The sequence below is a fragment of the Equus asinus genome, chromosome 7 (genome assembly GCF_041296235.1).
Source record: "Equus asinus isolate D_3611 breed Donkey chromosome 7, EquAss-T2T_v2, whole genome shotgun sequence".
NCBI classification, from domain to species: Eukaryota; Metazoa; Chordata; class Mammalia; order Perissodactyla; family Equidae; genus Equus; species Equus asinus.
Window position 1 is genome coordinate 50231493 of NC_091796.1, and position 24124 is coordinate 50255616.

General features: G+C 43.2%; 1 protein-coding gene and 1 long non-coding RNA gene across 22 annotated transcripts in view; one reads left to right on the forward strand and one right to left on the reverse strand.

Annotated features, from left to right (window-relative positions):
• The window catches only part of DLGAP1 (DLG associated protein 1), an 843533-nt gene that overhangs the window by 731273 nt on the left and 88136 nt on the right, over positions 1 to 24124 (forward strand). The gene's annotated exons all lie outside the window — the stretch shown is intronic.
• On the reverse strand, positions 18659 to 22141 carry LOC106822912 (uncharacterized). Its single transcript, XR_006530504.2, has 2 exons — positions 21834 to 22141; positions 18659 to 19020 (listed from the first exon to the last, which is right to left on the reverse strand). It is a non-coding gene; the product is annotated as an uncharacterized lncRNA (long non-coding RNA).

The window sequence follows — 24124 nt, forward strand, 5'->3', positions numbered from 1 at the left end:
ACGCGAACTCAACCACTCGGCCACAGGGCCGGCCCTCTGCCTGGGTTTCTATTCTGGCTCTTTTAGTTACCAGCTGTGTGACTGTGGGCAAGCTAACTAACTTCTCTGGGCCTCTCGTGCCTCACTAAAAATTGGAATGACAATAATATTTAACAATTAAGTTATATCATACATGATATACTCGATAAATGATAACATTGTAATAGTAACTGTAGTCCTGTTAGAAAAAAAAGGAAGCTGAGAATGATTCTGGACATAAGAGTTCGCTGTAAAGCAAAGGAAGCCGCGCGGTTGCTGCGCTCTGAGCAGTGGTCCTAATTGGCCGCCGCCGGGAAAGGCCTTCAGGAAGAACACGGCGTGGGGGCAGCTCCGCCTTCATCAGCCTGGTCTCCTCAGTGGAGAATGCGGCGCAGGGACAGGCTGCGGTCTGACCAGCCAGCCTCTCCGTGGGCTGGTTCGCCTCGTTGAGGGAGCTTTGTCCGCTTCCATTCCCTGATTGGTTTCTGACCCGAGTCGAGGGGCCCGCTGCTGTTTCTTGTCATGGCAGGTGCGAACTTTCCTGGTTCCTTTGAAGTGCTTTTGAAGATCCTGTTCTCTCATTGCACAAAAGAAAGAATTCTGGGTTTGATCCCGGGAGCGGGCCATTCTGCATTGCTTGGCCCAGAAATCAAGGATTTCAGCGTGAGGTTTGGAGTAAGAGCCCCTGGCTTTAAGAACAAGGCAGCATGGCTCTTAGCCCAGAGCAGGCCTTAAATAGGACTTTTTGCCAGGTTACCCCATTTCTCTTTCTCTATAGCTATTTTGTTTTAAGATTGTGGTTTTCCTTTTTCTCCCCAAAGCCCCCCAGTACATAACTGTGTATTTTCAGTTCTGGCTCCTTCTAGTTGTGGCATGTGGGATGCCACCTCAGCATGGCTTGACGAGCAGTGCCATGTCCGTGCCCAGGATTCAAACTGGCGAAACCCTGTGCTGCTGAAGCAGAGCGCAAGAACTTAACCACTCGGCCACGGGGCTGACCCCTACAGCTATTTTTTTTTCAACAAATGCTTATTAAGCATCTATTACACGCAAGACATTACTATTCTAGGAGTTGTGAGAGGTACAAGAGGAAAATTGTCGTGTAACCTATCTCATTAGGCTAGTCGATTTAAAAGGCAACACTAGGGGGCCAACCCGTGACAGAGTGGTTAAGTTTACGTGCTCCACTTCGTGGCCCAGGGTCTCACTGGTTTGGGTCCTGGGCAGAGACCTAGCACCACTCGTCAGGCCATGCTGAGGCGGCATCCCACATAGCACAGCCAGAAGGACCTACAACTAGAATATACAACTGTGTACTGGGGGGCTTTGGGGAGGAGAAGAAGCAGAACAGGCAACTCTATGAATAACAATACATGGCGCAATTATGTCCAGTGGTATATTTCTTATATTCATCCAACTGATGCTCTGTCCTCATCTGCATCCGAGATTTAAGAGGCTTCCTTCCTGGGTCACTATGGGGATAGTATGCCAAGCTGGCTCTACAGACACCTCATCTACGAGCAGATTTTAAGCAAAGAGGCTATACTTTCTGTACAAAATTCTAGTTCTTGACAGTCCATGACCTTTGCTCCACAAGCACATTCATGCTCTTCCTGTGCTTTCGTACAGGCCCCTCTGAACACAGCCAGGAGCACCCCGGCCACGGGCCATGGATGTGGGGACTTTTCTATTCGAAACCAATGGATGTGGAAAGCTAATTTAGGAAACCGAAAGTACAGTGCAGCATTAGTTTTTGAGTTCTTGTGGGCTTATCACTTAGCATGATTAGATAAAATAGATTAAAAGAAATGAGACTTGTTATACAACCAGTGCCACATATCTAATATCCACCTTGGTACCATAAACTGGTGTGATAATTTTAGGATCTTGGTGAACTTTCTGCTACAATCAGACTCATTTCGAGCTGTTCTCCTAATAATGTAGGATTCTAGTACTGATGATATCAAGTACTGATGGAATCCAGTGTTTTGCTGATGTTAAAAACATCAAATACACAGTGCCTCAAGAGCTTGATATTATTCTTTAAATTTTCCTACTCTTAAAAATGTAAGATGAACATAGTCATTGTGATCTTTACAAAGCACAAAATTATTTTAACAAGATGATATTGAAGGCAGTGAAATGCACATTAATGTGATTGAAAGAAGAAAATGAAAGTATGAGATCACAAGATGAAAGGAAAAAAAGCTGCCTAGCAGAAAAACAAACCAAAACCTAGAATTGATGGTAAAATACCAGTTGATTTATGAATTGAAAATATTTAAAGTGCTAGTACCACATGAGGGTGAGGTGGAATTTCTTATATATTCCTTATATTTGGAATTGGTCCCTACCAAAACTCTACTAATATATCTTCAAAAGAACTAGAAAAACTTTTTTTTTTGGTGAGGAAGATTCACCCTGAGCTAACATCTGTGCCAATCTTCCTCTGTTTTGTGTGGGTCACTGCCACAGCATGACTTGACAACTGGTATAGGTCCACACCCAAGATCTGAACCTGCGAACCTGGGCCACTGAAGCGGAGCGCACCAGACTTAACCACTACTCCATGGGGCCAGCCCCTAGAAAAACATTTTTAAAGGAGCAATCAAAATCATAGATATAGTAAAGTGGCCCCAAGAGCAAAGTATAGCTACCTTTACCCAATAAACCCAACATATTTCTATAAGGCAGACAAGAGGAAAGACTCTAGGTGGAGAACTATCTGGGATCTGCCACTTGTCCGTTTTATATTACTGCAGTATGAGGCTTAAAATTAGGAAGAAGTGAAATTCCTTGATTAGCCTTTGCCTCTTTCTTGCTCCTTAACTATCTCTATAAGTGTCTGTAAATATACACAAGCAAAATTATAAAACAATAATAATAAGGACAGTGTTTCCCAGCTGCCTGTTAGATAATCAGGCTCATTCTGAGGTCCATTTTGTGAGAATCCAGTTTTGTTCTTAGGGAAAGATCAATTAGCTTAGAAAGACATATGAACTAATTTAAGATATGTAAAAGTATAATTGAAATAAAAGTTGTGTGGAGCCTGGCACAGTGGAGGTACTGGAGGAGACAGAAATCCATAATTACAGTGCAGTGAGGGGAGGTGTGAGGGGCAACCTCTAAAGGTTAGGCAAGCACAGAGACAGAGTAGATAATGCAGGAGGGTTTCAAAGGAGAGGTGACAGCAGATGTGAAATTTAAAAAATGAGCAGGAGTTTGCCAGGTAAAGAAAGGGAGGATGGAAATTACAGATGGTGGGAACAGCATGTGTCAAGTTAGGCAAGCAGGAAAAATAAATATATATATTGTTTTATATCTACATATAAATTCTTTGAGAAAAGAGGAAAAAGTGTACAAGGAGAGAAGAGGAAGAAGCAGAAGAGAAAGTGCTAAGTTATAAAAATCCCCACAGGAAGTTTGGACTTGATCCTTTAGGAAGTGAGGAGCCATTGAAGATCTTTAAGCCTGTGGATGCAATGACTGAGTTTGTCTCTTCAAAAGATAACTCGGAAGGCCGCGGAGGGGATGAACTAATAAGGGTTTTGTGTGGAGGCAGAGGATCTCGTGATTACAGTGGAGACCTGTCAAGACCAAGGCAATCCGTGGGATGGAGGCGATTGGATTCATGAAAATGATGACTATTTAAACGTAGATATGAGGGAGAGGAATGTGGGGTTACAAACTGGGTATTGCCGATTTCTTTATTTTTGAAGGTTAGAATTAAATGTGTGGATGTTCAATTAAGCAAGAAAGAGGTGTTGAACATAAGAAAGTTGTAGGCAAATAACCAACTGCAAGACGGAGATGGTGGCCATCTGCTGGAGGGAATCCCCGTTGAGGTACATCCCTGGCAGCTTCCGTGGTTCCCAGGGGGCTGTCCTCAGCCAGTTGTCCGCCCTCTGCACAGGGAAGGCCTCCCCCAGTACTCAGGTATGAAGGAATGAGTTGGCTGCATCGATGAGGTCAGCCTCTGCAGACTGCCAAGAAGGAGGAGTCCCCATTCGTTGACAAAACTGGGACAGATAACCAGGCTCTTGACTAGTTTATATATGAAAATTTCTATGGTGAACAGGCTAGAATAGTTGGACTTTCTGTTGTAGTAATTTCTGTGATTATCATACACGTTTTTTGTACTTCATTCCAAACCCCACTCTAATGGAAGCCAGGAAGAGTGTCTCTTTTCTATTCTTCCCCCAAATGCCTCATATTAGATAATAAAGTTAGAAAATTTGATCTGCTTAAAAAATAGGATATAATTAAAACTGAAATAGCAGATGAGAAACTTAATATTTGATGTAAAGATTAAAATTACTTTATTCACCCCCAAATAAATCTATCTGTGCAAATACTGAGAGAGTCCCTCAGTATTTGAGGCCAAGATGATGTTAGTTTTCTAATTACTTCATCTCATGTGTTTGACTATAACAGCATAATTTGGGTTAATAATCCGTGAAACACTTTATATAAAAATCATAATGTATGATTTAGTAGGTCACAAATTAAGAGAATTCATGTAGAAATTCAGGCAACATTCTCAATATCATTTACATATGTCTGGATTTTATTCATATAATGCCAGTACATTACACATAAGTGAGTAATTGAAAACTTCAAGAAGAGAACCCAAAGCAAGATAGTTGGACAATGATGAGTCGAATCAGGAAGGAAAGTCCAAAAATGTCTTTTAACCCTTAGGAAAACAAAGAAGGAAAAGGAGATCAAAGTTTCATTTACAGGAAGGGATCTCATTTGGATAGCAATAAATACACAGTATCTTTCTTCTTTGGAGTAGATTATAAAGACTATAAAACATTATATTTTAGAAAAATGATTCAACTTTTAATTAACTTACTTTTTCTTCTTAAAATATACAAAAAATACGAGTTTATGGTGGGAGGAAGGTTCAAATATTACTTGGTTTGAGGAAAAAAGTCTCCACAATACCCATCCAGTCACATGTCCAAATTTCTTGTATATCCCTCCAGGTATTTTCTGTGCATTTTCATAAATGGAATCATAGTTACAGAATATCTATACAAACAAAATCATTCCATTCTTTTCTACAACTTGCCTTTTTCACTTGAGATTGTATCTTTAGCATCTGTCTATATTAGAATGTATAGAGTTACCTCCTTTTTTTTTTTTTTTTTGAGGAAGATTGCCCTGAGCTAACATCCGTGCCCATCTTCCTCTACTTTATATGTGGGATGCCTACCACAGCATGGCTTGCCAAAGGGTGCCATGTCCACACCCGGGATCCAAACTGGCGAACCCCGGGCCACCGAAGCAGAACGTGTGCACTTAACCACTGCACCACCAGGCCGGCCCCAAGTTATCTCCTTTTTAATGTCTGCATAAAATTCTACTTTTATGGATGGCCATAGTTTATTTAACTATTCATTTATTTGTGGAAATTTAAGTAGTATTCAGTATTTTTAGAGCTGAAGTTTTTAATCTGGATCAATGAATGGACTTTAGAGGGACACTTCAACCTTCTGAAGTTATAATCAAAATTTATGTATGTGTGCGTATGTGAATTATTTCTGGAGAAGAGTGTCTATAGCTTTGAACAGGAGTCAATGACCCAAAATGTGCAAGAACCTCTTCATTAAACAGCATTTGTAGAATTGCCATTTCAGTGAAGTTTTAGAAAACAGGATTGAATACAGTTGCGGAATAGTGTTTCTAAACTTTTTAAAAATCCAAACCTCCTTTGGATATACTATACATAAGTATACATAAATCACCTCCTTCCACTCTGCAATTCTGATAGATTCCCCGAACGGAAATATGCAAAGCCTCCTTTCCCTAGACCCCTTCTGTGCCCCCTACCAAATCACACTGAGTCATTCACAGTAGCACCACCAGCCAAAAAGATGTGGTGAGGCTTTACTTTCAGTCATTGTAATAGAAAAACCAATAGATATTTCATTTTCCAAATTTAAAGTTATGTTCTGATAGGGTTTCACTTTGAGAAATATGGCAGGATATATACATACATACACATATATGTGTGTATACATATATTCTTAAAAACTTCAAAGATCTCATGAGTTAGTAAGGAGTTACTGGAAAGCGGGAAGTTTGAGAGGTTACTGAAACAGTGAAGGTGCTTCTGCCTGAGGGCGTTTGTGACTCAGCCTGATCCTAAGTTCAGGTTTGGGTGGTTTCCTAGAGTAGGAAGAAGCAGACAGACCTTAAACCCAGAGTCTTCCCAAGGAGAGTCTAATAGGAAAACCCTATCCCATAAAACTGGCACCCCAAAAGATTGTACCCTATAAGTAAGGAAGAACCGGAAGGTAGCCATCCCCATACGATCTACTCCTCATCCCCAAAGCCAAGCAAAACAAAACACACGTACACAAAGAAAACTCTTGTCTTGGTACAAAGGTAGGAAATAATCCATTCATGAGAAGTTGTAACCATCCATGGACTTCTTTCATGTCCTTGGCCCAAATTCACATCAACTGAGTGGTTCAAAGGACCTCAAGCCACAAATATTTCAAATGATAATCCTCTACAGAAAAAGGAATATTTTTCTAGGCCACAAATAACCTTCCAAAATAATTTTCCAAGGAAAGTTATCTGCTCACTGTCATAAACAACCAAGCACACAAGGAAACAAGGCACCACGAGTGAGAAGAGGACAGACTCAGCAGGATTAAGATGCTAGATTATTAGAATTGTTATAATACAAATATATGTGCTATGTGTAAAGAAATAAAAGATAAGCTTTAGAAGATCTGCCAGAAATAAGAAACTATTTAAAAATTACCAGGAAATATGAAAAACTGGCTATTTCTGGGGCACCGAGGGGTTTATAATGGGGAGAAGATGTGGAGGAGGTATGAACTGGGGGCTTCTGAGGTGCTGACAGCATTCTCTCTCTTGGCCTGGATAGTGGTTACAAGATGTTCATTTTGTAATTATTCTTTAAGAACGTTGCAGAGTGAGAGAGGGAAAAAGGGCGCCCCTCAACAAAATTTTCTGTTACAAGACAAACTATGCTTTCTCAAGTTACAAAAACTAGCCCCTCCTGCCTGTCTTCCCCTTCTTGATTCTGATTGCTGTTCTTCATGATTCCGATTCTGTTGGAGAATCAGCTGGGTAATGTTTAGGGCTGTGGAGTGTAGGGGAATGACTGTAGAGATAGGGTATGAGGAACCACACATGCTCTAGCGGTCCCTTCTACCCCACGGGTCTGGACTGGGGAGAGAAATATAAAGGAAGCCTTACAGAATCTTTGGACTGAACAAATCCACTCCCCACATTTGTGTGCTTGGGGCCTGTTGCACGTCTTCCCTGAGCTCTGAACCTCATAACTTCTCCAATCTGTTCTTCTCAAGAGCACATCTAATGTAAAGTGTGAGTAATCACACACCAGAAACAACAATTTGTTAGTAACAAGTTACTAACACTAATAAAATATTAGAGATATTATCGTATTATAATATATTATATATTAGGACAGTCATATTATGAGAGGATGTAATTCTTTTAGAATTAAATTTTTTAACAGCTTTATTCAGATGGAAGTCACATGCTGTAAAATTCCCCCATTTAAGTATATAACTCGCTATTTTCTGCCATATTCACAGAGTTGGGCAACCATCACCCACAGTCTAAGTATGAAACATTTTCATCCACCTGGTTGGTCACTCTCCACTCTCTACCTCCAAACCTAGGCAACCACTAATCTACTTCCTGTCCTTCAGAATTAGAATTTATGGTTTTGGTTTAATTGCCTTAAAGCAAACTATTTTCTGTTATGAATGCTTCAAGTTGCCCCCAAATCTAATCTCCTGACAATAATTCGCTAATTCAGCCTACGATTGTTTTCTGTTTGGGACTCTGTTTGAGTGGCGCCACCTTGAGGAACTTTACACTTGCGGAGCAGCTCCATGGCGACATGCATGACCTGAAGATGACATCTCCCCACCACCAAGACCCATCCGTGCCCCAGACACACACACACACAACCTAACAGGGTAGAGACGGAAAATAACAACACAACTGCACACAGGTCTTAGTCACCAAAGCTAATAGGTGAAATGGGGTCCCTCCTTATATAATGTTCTGAATACAATAGTTGTAGAATTTGGCCATCACAAAATCATTAGGCATAGAGTGTCTAGAGCTAGATTTCCACGAACGGGGAGATGAAGCCTGCTTGGGAGAGATGAATGAAGAACCATCTCTTTTGGGAAGTGGGCCGGTAGAAATCCCTGCCATGAACCCACCGAGGTGGAGGGAGAGGCTCTGTGAGGTAGGCACTGGGCAGACGCAAGCACTCATCACTTTGGTTCTTCCCTTTTGCATATTCTGCATGTGGTAAGTAGACTTTGCTTCTGGGAGCTTCTGTGGGAGACCACTCTTTTGTCTTTTAGGACAGTGAGGAGGAGCATTCAGTGAAAGCTGCCTCGGTCTGTGGTCTGTTTCTTGGAGTTTAGATTATTTTGCTCTTGAGACACTGTCTTGGTCTTCTCAGGTTGCTGTAACAAAATTTCAAAGCCTGGGTGGCTTAGACAACAGACCTTTATTTCTCACAGTTCTGGAGGCTGGAAAGTCCAATATGAAAGTGCCAGGAGGTTTGATGTCCAGTGAGAGTTCTCTTCCTGGCTTGCAGACAGCCTCCTCCCTGTGTCCTCACACGGCCTTTCCACATGCGGGTGAGGTGGGGAGAGACATAGAGAAAGATCTGGTGTCCCTTCTTATAAGGGCACTAATCCTGTCATGAGCACCCCATTCTCATGACTTTATCTAAACATGATCACCTTCCAAAGGCCCCATCTCCAAATGCCATCACATTCGGGGTTAAGACTGCAACATGTGAATTTTGGGGACACAAACATTCAGCCCATTCCAGCTACCCTTGGGTGCATATGGCCTAAGTCAGATGTAACATTATGACCAAACCTTCTTGTTAGTTATACAGAATACACAGAACAAGTTTGAATTAAAAAGAGGCAAGGTATTCTTCATCTGTAAATTTCCCCTGTTCTTGTAAATAGTCTTTATCATGACTTTTGGGGTTGTCTTGAATCTTAAACTAAACTTTCTGTGGAGGAAAAGTAAATAGGCTTTTCTCTTCTAAGAAAGGTAAATCTTAAAGTCTGTGGATTCGGGGGTTAAGCGAGCACGCTACGACATCCCTACAGCTCAGAGAAAATGACACGGCAGAAATGAGCCAGCAGCTGTGGCAAGCTGTTTCCTTTAAAATTCCAGAGCTCAGCCAGCCCTTCTGGTTTCCTGGAATGCTTTCACTTGGTCGTCATGTGGCAGCTGAGGAAAAACCCTGCAGCATCCACGGGTGAGCTGGAATAATACCTCATCTGCCATCAGGGGACCGACACCCGGAGTGACACACACAGAACCCTGCACGTGCTCGGTGGCACAGTCAAGGACAAAGTGGCCAGTCGCATACAGTCTCACTCAGTGACAGGATGTCTCAAACTCACTCTCACAAAGGGGCAGTTCACACTGAGGTCACCAACACCCAGTGTTTCACAGAAGAGGCTGACACGACCAGGTCACACGGACTAACATGGGTCAGGCTCATTTTATGTGTCGTGAGAAAGGTGGAGCAGAGGTGACTGGGGGAAAGTCTGGTTTCCCCTAAGCACTGACATTTTATTAATCTCATCTCAAACGCTGTCACTCACCCAGAAAGGTCTTCAATGCGCCTTACGTCCGCTTCTGAAGCTGCGGGATGTGGCGGCAGCTGTCTGAGTGATATGGAAGCCGCCCCAGGAGGAGGGTGGAAAAATACCAGATCCGACTGGCCAGTCAGAGGAATGCAGGCAGTGAGGGAGAGCTGGGAACATCCAGGCTGAGGTCCAGCCACATCCTCAGGCTGGAGACCCAGGCTGCTGCGAAAAGTTCCATCAGCTAGGAGGCGATGAGAAACGCCCTCACTTTATAGGGAACTTTTCCTTTCCATAGAGCCTGGAAAAATCTCAAGGCAAAATGTTATTAGCAGAACTTAAAATGAACTGAATCCCTTTTACAGGTGAACTTGTGAATTGGATGCCTTATATATGTGAAGCCTGGAAATAGGCGATTCATATCAGGGCTGGTATAAATAATAACTATTAATTGCAATTAATAACATTAACTATAATTAATCACAATAGTATTAAGCATTTACTTTGTTTTAAGTCCTGCACTAGGACCTTTACATATATTATTTCACTTAACCTCTCAACAACTCTACCTCGGAAGTACTTTTAGCGTGCCCATTTTACAGGTGAGGACACTGAGACTTAGAGAGGAAACACCCAAGATCACCCAGCTAATAAGAGGCACATCCGGGACTAAAATCAATGTCTGTGTGATTCCAAAACTAAGCTCTGGCTGGAAGGGATGACCCCACTCTTGTTTTCAAAAGTGAGTATCTTTCCAGTATCAGGTTGCCTCCAGCAGGTAAGGAATTGGGGGAAAATATGAGAGGACATACTTACTCCTTCTGCCACCCCAAGCTGGGACAAATATATGTGACAGTTGTAGGGCTCTGTAACCGTGATCTGGCCTTATTCCAGGACTTTCTATGCCAGGCATAGGCTGTGTGAAGGGAGTGGGGACTTGTGGACACACAGACTGAATTCTGGGCTCCCCCTCCTCCCACATTCCCCCGGCAGAGCTCCTCTTGGGAAGATAACTGTGCCTGTCATTCCCAGATTCCAAGCGAAGCATAAATCATGAAATAACTAGTTTAACTGTAGATTCAGTAAGAACACTCAGACGTCTGAGGGTCCACAGGTACCCTTCATTTGTGAAGAACCAGCCCAGGTCATTTATTTTTAAGGTGAACGTTGCATCAGAATGCCTGAAGGACTTGTTAAAACACAGATTGCAGGGCCCCATCCCCAGAGTTTCTGAATCTGTGGGTCTGGAGTGGGGCCCGAGAATTTGACTCAAAAGTTTCAGGTGCTGCTGACATTGCTGGTTGGGAGACCACCCTTTGAGAACTGCTATTTTAAGGGATGGAAGCCTTAGCTTTGTCTGTTATTTCGTTTCTGGGCACTTATCACTGCCTATTTAAACGTAGTAGCAGCTGTTCTCAAGAACTTCCATCTTTACCACCTGTGTTGGTTTCCTATCACTGCCGTAACAAATCACCACGCTCTTAGTGGCTTGAAACAACAGCATCATCTTACTTTCTTGGAGGTCAGAAGCCTAAAATAGGTTGGCAGGGCTGTGCTCCATTATAGAGGCTCTAGGGGAGGACCCATTTCCTCGCCTTTCCCAGCTTCTGGAGGGTGCCTGTATTTCTTCCCTTGTGGCCCCTTCCTCCATCCTCAAAGCCAGGAGCCACGTAGCATCTTCAAGCCTCTCTCTTTCATCTTCACTTCCCCCATCACATCTTCTTCTCCGACTCTGACCCTCCTGCCTCCCTCTGATAAGGACCCTCGTGATTACTTTGAGCCCACCTAGATAATCCAGGATAAGCAAGCGTTTCAAGATCCTTAAATCTAATCACATCCACAAAGTCCCTTCTGCCACGTATGGTAACACGTTCACAGATTTCAAAGTTTTGGGATTTAGGGGCCATTATTCTGTCTGCTGCCCCACCCATCCTACCACCTGCTGCAACAGCAGGTGTCCCTCCTATCCCATATCACCCTTCCCACAAAAGAGAAACCAGGCCAGTGGCAGAATGTGCAGGATGCAATCCCTTCTCCTGGCTTTCCTGGTAGTAAAGCAGTCTTGCAGGAGGGGTGGTGGGACAGGCCAAAGAGTGCAAGAGGAGTGGGAGATGGAAGGCCTGTCGTGCTCAGGAGAGGAGGACAGAATGAGTGAAGTGGTCCTCCTAGGCCATGCCGGAAGCACCTGCTAAGTCTCCCCATACTTGCTAGACTTTCCAGAATCTTTCCCTCTCCTTCTGAACCAGGAGCCTCCAGTACCTGCACTGGGCTTGCTGAAGGTCAGCACTCACCCTACACTCAGCCACCAGCACCACCTTCCAAACCTGCCAGAGAAAAAGGAACTGTATTGGAAGCTTTCTTGCCTTTTGAATTTCTTGCCTTTTGATTATTACCTTCAGAACTTTTCTGGGCTGAAGGCCCAACCTCAAGGCTGTGAATGTTCTGTTAGTGAGTGCGTTCATTTGCTCAGCCTGCCTTAACAAAGTACCATGGGCTGGGGGACTTAAGCTACAGAAATGTATTTTCCCACGGTTCTGGAGGCTGGAAGTCCAAGGTCAAGCTGTGGGCAGCTTGTTTCTCCTGAGGCCTCTCTCCTTGGCTTACAGACAGCCGTCCTCTCCCTGCATTCTCACATTGTCCTTCCTCTATGACGTGTGCCCCTGGTGCCTCTCTCTTCTTATAAGGACTCCAGTCATTGGATTTGGGCCTGCTCTAATGACCTCAGTTTAATCTAATCACCTCCCGAAACACCCTTTCTCCAAATTCGGTTACATTCTGAGGTACTGAGAGTTAGGACTTTAATATATGAATTATTGGAGGGATACGATTCAGTCCATAACAGTGAGCTAGAACCCTAGGAGATTCACAAAGATCCCTTCCATCCTTTCTGTGTCACAGGCGGACAAGGCACAACTCGGGGGAGTGTGGGGAGAGGAAGGCCGAGCTGTTGACTTTAAAAGTGGGCACCTCGGCCCAGAACTGCTTTCTGGTAGGTGCCTTAGGTTCAGGAAAGGAGAAGGCAGAGAAAGTCAAAGAAGCCCCCCGAAGGCTCAGTCTTGGTCTTCGTAGGCAAGTAGCAGCATTGAAGGCCCACCCTCCAGAGAGCCGATTGCCTGCGGAAGGTTTTCTGCTTGATGCATAATTCGCAGCTAGTCGCAGAAATCTCACCAAGTCAGTACACATCCTGGACGCAGAGGAAATAAAGGAACAGACAGTGAGTGATTGTGTTCGATGCTATCTGGAAGGGCTGTGCGATAGAAATGATTTCATTCCCGAGGCATGGCTCTGAGAGGGAAGTCAAACAGCACAAGACGAAACAAACCGAACAGCTTTATCTGATTCTTGATTCGTAGGTTCTTCCTCCTCCGAAGCCCTTCAGAGGCAGGGCACTGAATTGTCCTTGTTCCAGTAAGTGCTGTTGCAGGGTCCTTCCTGGGACATGCTGCCTCTGTGACTGACAGGACCTGGGGTCGCTGACATTTTTCCTTGACAAATCTTTTCTTTCACTGGTCAATCGCACTAACCAATATAGGCTTAAAGTATATATATAATATATATATAAAGTGAAATAAGCCAGTCACAAAAAAAGACAAACACTGTATGATTCCACTTATATGAGGGACCTAGAGAGTTCAAGTTCATGGAGACAGAAAGCAGAATGGTAGTCACCAGGGGCTGACCGGAGGGAGAATGGGGAGTTGCTGTTTCTGGTACAGAGTTTCAGTTTTGCAATATAAGAAGAGTTCTGGAGACTGATTATACAACAATGTTAATGTACTTATTGAACTGTACCTTAAAAATGGTTAACATGGTAAATTTTATGTTACATAATATTTTAGTACATTAAAAAAAAAGGAAAAAAGGCTGTTGGAAGCAATCACGTAATACAACACATGGTTTGGGTCAGGCCAACCTAGATCTGAGTCCCTTATCTGCCACTCACTAGTTTTGGGGCAATGTTCTGTTTATTTCTATGTGACAAATCACCCGAAAACTTAGTGCCTTAGAACAACATCATAATTTCTTAGTGTCCACGGGGCAAGAATTTGGGAAGAGCTTCAGCGGGGTAGTTCTGGCTCAGGGCCTCTTTCAAGTTTGCAGTCTGAGGGAGGGCTGGAACAACTGGGAGCTGGTGGAGCATCTCTCCATCTTCCTGTAGTCTCAAGGCTTCTCTGTGTGGTCTTTCCACATGGCCAACGTGGGCTTCCTTACAGCATGGCGTCCTTAGGACAATTGGACTGCTTATGTGGTATCTCAGGGCTCCAGGCAGGTGCCTGTCCCAGGGAATAAGGCAGAATTTGCATCACCTTTTCAGATCATGCAGGGTGACTTCCTTCACACTCTCTTGGTCACAGGTAAATCATGCACCTCCCCAGATTCAAGGGGAAGGGAATAGACTCCACCTCTTGATGGGAAGTGGCCAAGTTCTAGAGCAGAGTTTGGCAAACTATGGCCCTTGGCCACATCTGGCTCACCATCCCCAGCAGCCATGCCTGTTTGTTTACATATTGTCTCTGGCTTTGCCACGATGGCAGGGTTGAGTGGTTGGAACAGAGACTGCATGGTCCCCAAGGCCTAAAGTGCTTACTGTACATCTTTCTATAGAAGGGTTTGCTGAAGAACATGTTGGATGGAAGATTTTCTGGCAGCACCTTTGGAAGATGCCCTCAGCCATGGGCAGGCTGCCAGCCTCTCTGAACTTTACCTCCATCTCCAAATCTGTAAAATGATAATCTTGTGTAAAACGTACTTAGCACAATTCCATGCCTATAATAAAGTATAAAATGTATTTCTTTTCTTTCCAGGCTTAATTATGATTTGAGAGCCACAGAAAGGTGTTTGCTGCCACTATCAGTCGACTAGCAAGCAGTGTCAGAAGTTCCTGATTCTAGACACTCCTTAGAATTAAGGCAGACTTTATGGGGATCCCTTTTTAAAATACCTATTTGTTACTCTTGAGGGAAGAAAGTTTTGCAAGAATTCTTTTGAAAACGCCATCTCCCCCGGCCCCCCAGTGCATTCCTTTATCAGACTAGCTAGATTTTTACCTATTAAAGAGCAAGTACCTAAGAAGAAATCCAGTAAATTTGGAATTGGCTGAGTGGGGAAGGGCAGGATGGCAGCAGATCTCTGATCGCCTACGGAGAGAGAGACTCAAGAAAGTTTACCTACTTTGCAGTTGTGCTGAGCACTGCTTCTGCCTCAGACAAAGCGATGAAAATGTTTTCTTGACCTTCCGTTATCCATCGCCTCCCTTTCCTCCCGCCAGACTCGCTATCTCCACTCCAGCCTCCTCCCTCCCACCCGCCAAACGCCACTTGGAGTTTTTCTCTCCTCACCTAGATGTTTCCAAGGCCAATCCTCCAGCAGCTCCCAGAGATTATCTGCTTGTGGCCTCGCTTTCCTCCCTGTTCCAAATTCCAGTAGGATCCTACTGGAGCCTATTTATTTGGTGCATCTGAACTCTTTCTCTGCAGCAGCAAGCTTGTATTCAAGAAAACAGAGACCCCCACTGGCGCTTATATGGTAACATTAGACCTTCCAGTCCCAACTTTTCTACTCATTTACTCAGAAATCACCAAAATTATCAACTCTACTTACACATAATTTTAAAAGATTTTCTGTCTCTTCTCCAAGTTATGTTTGACTCCAATCCCTTTTAAAATCTACTTCGCTTCACCCTAAACTACGTTGAAAGAATTGTTCCTTTTTAATGCAGCTATTTGTCACCATGTTATTTTTATATCAAGGATCATGAGTGTTTTGAGGGCAGTTTGGAGGGGAAGTGTGCAATTTGATGATTAGAGACCATCCCCTTTGGCCCAATTAATTTTTTACAGCATTTCCTCCTCCCATTTAGCCTAAATTTGCAATTCTATGCAGATTTTATAAAATATTTTGTGGAATGGCCAGAACCCCGACTCAATTCAACCAAAAGCCAGCTTGATTAATGCTGCTCCAGGAAGAATTGTGGTCTGGAAAAATTTCTCAGCTGGCTCCCAAAAAAGTAACATCTGTGACTGTTACTGCTGTTGCTGCTGCTGGTATAACGCCTGCAGAGCACTTTGCAATTTACAAAGGGCTACCTCTTTACTGTTCACTGTAACAACCATCTTACACTTATTGTCCCATTCTACAGATTGTTATTAAATGAAGCATACGGGCTGGCCTGGTGGCGCAGCAGTTAAGAGCGCACGTTCCACTTCAGCAGCCCGGGGTTTGCCGGTTTGGATCCCGGGTGCGGACGTGGCACTGCTTGGCAAGCCATGCTGTGGTAGACGTCCCACATATAAAGTGGAGGAAGATGGGCACGGATGTCAGCTCAGGGCCAGTCTTCCTTAGCAAAAAGAGGAGGATTGGCAGAAGATGTTAGCTCAGGGCTAATCTTCCTCAAAAAAAAAAAAAGAAGAAGAAGCATAGAATAGTTAAGTACATTGCCCTACGTCACAGGCCTACTCTCTTATAGACCTGGAATTCTAAGAATTTTTGACTCATCCAGATATTCCTTTCATTTATAAGTTCATACTTCCTAAGTGTCCCAGGCACTGGACCCTTTCAACCAGCATTGTTTTTTTACACCTTTCTCCAGAATGCTGACCCTTTTTCCTGAGAAAGGTTTTGGTTATTTTATTTTATTTTATTTTATCTTATTTGCAGGGAAAGATTCACCCTGAACTAACATCTGTTGCCAATCTACCTCGTTTTTTTTCTCCTCCCCAAAGCCCCAGTACATGGTTGTATATCCTAGTTGTAAATCCTTCTAGTTCTTCTATGTGAGCTGCCACCACAGCATGGCACATGGTGGTGTGGTTCGGTACCCAGGAACCAAACATGGGCTGGTGAAGCAGTGAGAGTGCCGACCTTTAACCACTAGGCCACCAGGGCTGCCTCTGGTTATTGTATATCCAATACCACTTATAAAATAAAGTGCTACCAGCATTTCACTTAAGCTCCAAGTTTTTTGACAACATACTTCCTAACCAAATCCCTCTTACATTAGTCACAGAAAAATGGACTAAAATGACAGATCTTGAGAGATATTTAGCAAAAAAGCTTTTTTTTAAAACATCTGGGCATAACAAAAAATAAAAATGTGTTTGAGATGGTCAATGTTTCAGAAGTACTTTTATGACTGAAACTATGAATGTAAAAAGTCACATGAAATCAGAATTTTGCGTGTCTATAACACAAACACCGCCAGTCAATGTACTGAACAAAGTTGTAGTCTGAGATTGTTTGTTTTATCACCTACCACCTACCTGGCACTACGCTAGAGAATTGAGACATCTGGTTGCCATGGAGATGGGATGGCATCATCTGATGCCCTTCATATAGAACTATATCCTCAGAGTCTTGCAGGCCTTTTGCACAGGACCACGGTGCACCTGGCTTAGTAGTTGCTAAGACACAGCGAAGGGACTTCCCTCATGGAATTATTGATGTTGGTGTTGTTACTGTATCCTATTTATTGAGCACTTACTATGGGTCAGGTAACATGCTGAGTATGTCTCATCTTTACTTCATTTCATCCTCCCAATAACCCTATAAGGAAGGTGTTCTAATCCTCATTTTACGTAGGAAAAAACTGATGTTTAAACAGATTAAGCAACTTCCCTGGTAACACATTTTAAATCATGGTCTTCCTCCCGAACTTACATTCTGAAATACGTAATATTGTTTTTGTTTTGTCTTTTCTGAACTGAAGGGTGATACAGTATGAAAAAGTTTTAAACCACTGATAGGGATCCATCCTGCAAGACATTAGAAATTCGTGGCAGGTTTTTCTTTTCCAAGGTTCAGGACAGCAGGGCTCGGAGCCAGTCCTGTTGTGTGATTTAAGGGGAGGACGTTGAAAAGACTCCATAGGGCTGCGGTCATGGGGGAAGGGAAGGCTGCTGAACCCCAATGCGGGCCATCTGGAGACAGCAGCAGTGGGAGGCTGGGATGGGGTAGAGTGGAGCAAAACTGGTAAGGATTTAGCTGAAGAGCGAATGGACAAGCCACAACGGCCCGCCCTCGGGAAGTGCTTTCACTTATAAAAGATACAACACCTTCGTGGCCAGTTTTGTTTTCTCTGTGCATCTCCTCCTATCAGTGGGCGGCTACAGGGCTGAGGTGGGAGAGTGTGGGACTGCTCGAAGTGGGGTGGGCAAGGAAGGCCTCTCTAAAGGGAGGACTTGTAAGTTGAGACCAGAGCGATAAGATGAAGTTTTAATATTAAACACAAGGGAAAGGCATCCTAAAATGTGAACTTACACATGTAACATTCCTGCAGGGCTCTTCATGCTGCAGAAACCCAAACATCTGAAAAGGATATAATTTCCCCTCTCAGGGAAAATCCCCTCAGGGAGTTTTCAGGATGGTTTTCGTAATATTTGAATTTCGTTGTATCAATTAATACGATGGGAAGGAGAGGAAAAGGAAAAGAGCCCACTTCCTGTGTGTCATATATAAGTGTCACAGTGTGTCACCTTACACTATAGTAACTTCTTCATTCATGTCATTACACTGTGAGATCATCAATGTCATCACTCTAACTCAATAGATAAGGAAACAGGATAAGACAGTTGAATCAGCTGAGGTCACGCGGCCTGTAATTGGCTGGTCAGGATTTGTACTGAAGGAAGTTGGGCCACCAAGGGTAAGAATCTCTTTGAAATAAAGAAAATTTGCTCTGATAACACCTTGTGTAATAGAATTTGCCATATAGAATCATTGAATCCAACATGTAAGTAGAGTAATAAATAAAGATCTACCTGATCACTAATTTTCCTCCCCTTTCATTCAAAAGCATTGGAACGGGATTATAACAAGTGTGATGGGTTCTCTCATAAATACACGTAGGAGGTGCTAATGGAAAACAAATGAAGTGAATCTTGATGAACGAAACAGTTTTCCAAGAAAGGAAAGACACGTAGCATATTTAAAGTCGTCGTGTAAATGCCAAGCCAAACAAATAAGTAAAATTTTAAAAATAAAATCAAAGCAACTTAGATGGTAAAGGCATTTATTTTGTCAAATAATAGGAAGTCTAGAGGTAAGGCAGCCAACAAATTTATCAAAACCAGCTTTTTTCCATCTCTCCACCATTATCCTCAGTGTGGGTTTGTCTTCCTAGGCCGATGCTTCTGTGGTCCCCCCATGGCAGCCCCAGTTCAGGCCATCTCTTGCTGAGGACAGTGTCCAGAGGAAGAAAAGTGATGTCCCTGCCTTGTGTTGCTTTAAGTAAGGAAGTAACCTTCCCAGAAGCATTCCCATCAGACTTCTTTTCCCATCCCTTTGTCTCGTATACCAGTGAAGATTCATCCTCCGAATCGAGGAGGGGCCCACTTCCCGGAAAAGTCATGGCTGCCTGGAAAAGTCAACAGCACTGAGGTCTCATTAGCAAGGAGGGCGGTCATGAGAAAGCAAACAACAGTATTTGCCACGGGCATAAAGATGTGTAAAAGATAGTAGCTAAGTTGTTAGGTGTGAAAATGTCAGGAGAGACAAATAAAATGTACTTCAGTAAGAATTCACTTCAGTGTCAATGTCTTTTTAGCATAATTTTCTGTCAAACAAAGGCGAGCTACTGCTGGTCGGTCTAGAGGGAAAAATGCAAAAAACAAATGCATACACTGGCTTATAAATATAGAGTACAACATATCACATTAGGAAAAAGAAATAAGTCATATCGCTGTTACTTTTGTTTCCTTTTTTCCCTAACGGGGTGTATTTCTGTTTGTTGGCTTTCTACTTTATAGAGTAGGTTATCTAAACCCAAACTCTGTAACGTAAGGAAATGACGCAAGCCTGTCCTTGATAGCAGGAACTTCTTCCGAAAGTTCTGGCAGGGGAGGGATGGGGGAGGGTTACATGATCTGAGGCCAGATCTCATCCTGGTGAATTACAGCTTTTTTCTTGAGAGTCAGGCTGGGTCAGGGTCCCAGGGCCTCAGCAGAAGGATGCTCTCTCGTTGGCACCTTCAGGAAGGTTGTATCTGCTCCTTGTGCCTCCATGGAATGGCCACTACAAGGGGTCAGGATGTGCAAAATTCTTTAATTTTTCACTTCTAATTTTAAGAGGAAATCTGAACATCTCCCCATCTAATAACAAACAGTAGTGAGACTGTTTTTAAAAATGTTGGCACCTGCCTAGGCAGGAATCCATTATGTATGTTGTTGGGTTTTGGGGTTTTTTTTAAGTCCTCTTTTTCTTTAATTTTATGATTCTTTTTCACACAAACTTGTTAGTGGCACTATCAGTTTCCAGGAAACATTTTTGTTTTATGTTTGCTGCTTGCAGTCAAAAATCTTTAGAAAGGCAAACAATATCCTGCCACTGAAAAGCTGTTTGACCTTGGGAAAGTCATTTAACCTCTCTGGTCCTTAAAAGGAGAAAGTTCAGAGTAGCAGGCTGGAAGAGAGCTTGGAGATCATTGAGTTCTGCCCTTCCTTTTATATATGAAAAATCTGAGATTCAGAGAGGTCAGTGACCAGCCAGAAATCCAACAGCTGTCTCCAAATCGTATTGTTTTGATTTTTAAGAGGAGTCCAGTGGGTTTGAAAATTAATTAGGGTATATTTGAAAAGCAAATGAACACGAGATATTGAAGTGTAAAACAATGAAAACTAAAGCTTTGAGAAATAGAGATAAGATCCTTTATAATAACTATCCAAACTGGTTTGTAGGAAGGAAATACGAACTGCGTAAGATGTGAAACATTCGATGCACAATATTTATCCAACAAATATTCACTGAATGCCCACTTGGATCTTAAAGTCTAGTAGGGAATTAAGAAGAGAATTATAATGGAATAAGTGCTCTGTGAGATACAACATGGAACACTCTAATGAGCACTAGGAGAGGCATTTAGAAGGACATTCCAGAAGTCTTCCTGGAAGAGGTGACACCTAGCTCATACCTGAAGAGAGGAGGGGCTGTCTGTACGGAGGGAAAGCCATTTGCAAAGGCGGGGAACTTGACGGTTTGAATAACTGAAGGTAAAAGGGGTTAGGAAGACATACAGTTCTGAGACCTGAAAGAGGAGCAGGAACTGAGGTGTCCAGGAGCTCCCGAGGTGCAAGGCTGCGTCCCCGGGCGGACCTGTCACTGGAGGCACGGGGTCTGTTCAGCGTCTTTAACTCTCGCTCTAAGTGTGCACGTCCATTTGGAAGCAGGGACAAGACAGCCCAGTGAGACCAATTAGAAACGTATTTCTCAAAGTATTTTGACAAACAAAATACATTTTTTTCCTTTTTCTTTTTTCTTAGCTTTTTTTTAATTTTAATTTTTTTCAGATGTACATCATATTTCAAATTCTGTATACATTACATCATGTTCACCACCCGAACACTAATTATAGTGCATCCCCTCACATGTGACCCTAATCACCCCTTTTGCCCTCCCCCCTCCCCCCTTCCCCAATGGTAACCACCAGTCCAATCTCCAAAAACAAAATACATTTTACCTTCTGCCCAGAACGTCTAGAGATCTGAACACACGCTGAAATGAGTTTCGTGAAACAACATTTACTTTTTCTGTTGGATACGCTCTGACATTTTCTAATCTATTTCATGTTTTAAATGGTGAAATGACACAGCCCACCTCAATTGATCCGAGGACCCATTATCAAGTCTCAACTGGTAGTTTGAGAAACTTTGTGTTAGGAAATGGCTGTGATCCTCCAGAGAGGAGATAATAGGATCTAGCGAGAAGCAGAAAGATAGACAGAAGGATGTGGAATGAGTCCAGAGGAATTTAAGAGCGAGGAGAGAAGGAACCAAAAGAATCAGAGATAATGCCCAGAGTTTTGGCTTGAACTCTGGGGAGATAAAGGTGTCATTTGCTGAGATAGGAGATGTTAACTGGAAGACCTATTAGGAGGGTAAAAACACTGAGCACTTGAGAAATGCCAGCGTGCTTTTTGGTAAATTGTGGGGGTTTTGGTAAACGCAAATGTATCCCTTAGTTTGAGGCATATCTGAAGAAAAACCATCGAAGGACTGCATTACATAACTCCAGAAAGTGTTCAAGTTTTACTAAAAGGAGCAAAATGGTAGCAGCGGAAAGGAGGAAATCACTCACGGAGAGGCACGGGCTGTGTGCTGAGTCTGCAAATTCTGCTGGGAAAGAAGGCAAGTTGGGCTATAAATCCCGGGGAAACAGCCCAGATCAAAGACTCACCTGCAGCTTTGCTGTGGCTGCTGTCAGGGCTTTTGTAAGGCTGAGGGTCGGGTAAGGGTAGCCTCTGGCTTTTCACTGACCAAACCTGTTGGCCGGAGCTGGCTTCTTTACACTCAAGGTTGGCATCGAACTTAGAATTCACAACCACTAGTTCAGAAATGTAAACGGCATTTCTTATGCACTCCTTATAAAAATGGAAATCCATTAACTTTATCCTCCGTGCACGCTCTCCAACAGCATCGGGTTCAAAGGGACTTCTTTCCCTTCCTCTTTTCTTGGCTTCCACAGTCCCAATCCTTCTCCTTCTCAATCTTTTATTTTACAAAACAATAGGGAGTGGTGGTAGCCTGTTGCTAGTTGAAGATTTTGAACAATAGGTGTTTCTGAGCCGGGTTTATTGAAATGGCCTCATCTGTGTCCTGGGGGAGATTGTAAATGAGATGTCAACAGGAGCTCCTTTGTGTGGATGGCATTCAGCCTGAAAGCGAGGAATTTCCTTACTGTGCTAGTATTTAAAGTAGATTTGTTGCTGCTTTTGCTAAAACTTTTTATCCAACTGCCGGAGCTAACAGCGCTGAATGAGTCACTCGGTGTGGTTCTCACTTCCTTCCCTCCTTAGCAAAGCCCTGACTCAGTCATTTACATTTAGAAAGGAAGGCTCCTAAGAAGATTTCTTGGCTTTTCATCAGCTTGAGCCTCTTTACTAGACCGTCACGTAGGCCTGAGCTGTCAGCCATCCTGTCCCCCCGGGAGAGGGCAGCCGAGCCTGGCTGTTTTTCTCACTCCCTGGAAAACTTCTTGCTGTTTTGCTTACTTTCTTTTTAAAATCCAAGGAGAGCGACAAACACAATTTCCTGCCTGAAACTCTTTTCCTTTCTCCCTTCCACCCCTTTTTTTTTTGCAAATGACAGGCAATTTCAGTTTATAATTACCCTGGGCTGAGGTTTGACTAACTCCACCCTTAGCAGATAAGGCAACCGTTTTATTACCTCTCAGCCAGGTGCTGGAGGGTGACAAGACGTGCCTTTATCTGGAGACCTGACAAGGTTATCGGCCACTGCAAAGTAGCTGAACCTTGGAGCAGCGGCCATCCACAGACTTCCCTTCCGTGTGATCCATTTCCCAACTCTTTATTGGCAGTTAATTTTGTGGTTAATTTTGATCCAAAGACTAGCGCTGGTTTCCTCTAGCTCTTCCGCATTCCTGCACCTTCGCACTTCAGCAGTCGTATCGCAACCATAATTAGGCACAGTGTAAATTGCAACCACCAGCAATCCCGTAAAACGAACATGAAATTCCAACCTCAGCCCCAAACACAGCACACGGGATATTTTAACATCCTCTGGCTCAGCCGATTTGCAGTGGGTATAGTGTCTCTTTCAAAGAGTTGATGCTTAATAAAACCCTTTACTTATGACAGTAGAAATCCAAAGTAATCAATTGTAGAGACTTTACTTTCCGTGGTTCCTTTTGACAAGTAGAATGCTATCCATACCAGGAGACAGCTCATTGCTGGCTTGAGATAGTAGAGCTTTCTGGTGCTTGATCTCCTGTCTGCAGTTCACGAACATGTCTACTCACACATGGTTGATTCTTTCATTCGAGCTATGTTACGTGGAGTATATCTCGATTATCTTTTAGGCTGGAAATGTGGTATAAAAACGCACATTTTGAAAATGATTTTCGCACTGTGTGTATGAGATGGTGCTTTAATGCGTGAAGAGCGCCCTTGCAGATAAACTTTAAGGCTGATGTGTCCTGAGCTGCATCAACTTAGCACGGTGCCCTGCCTGGACCCAGCACAGAGCCACCCGCCTGTCAGTACAAATTACAGTGAGGCCAAAGAAAGGTTGGTTTTGGTTATTTTGCTGTGGAGTCAGACTATAGCTTGAAGGTAGGGGTTGAGAATAGGGAAGAGAAGGATGAAAAGGAGGAATTAAAAACACACACACACACGACCTTGCAAATATGAAGTGTTTATCCAGAAGAACACATCAGACTACCCCATTCTGTAATTTATATAAACGTCATTCCACCTTGAGGGAAGAAGCCAGTTAAAAGCCCCTACTAGCACCCCTATTACCATTACAACAAAACCCAAAAAGGATGTTCTGAGTACGGTGTATGAAGCACACTGTCTGAACACCCAGAATTCCAACACAGTCACGGAAAGAGAGACAATGTCAGACGCATGACCAAATCTGATCTTGGATTCCTCTTTTCCTTAAACATATAGAAAGCTTGCCCACTCACAATGCCAAGCCCACCACTACCTTGTCAGCACCCATCTG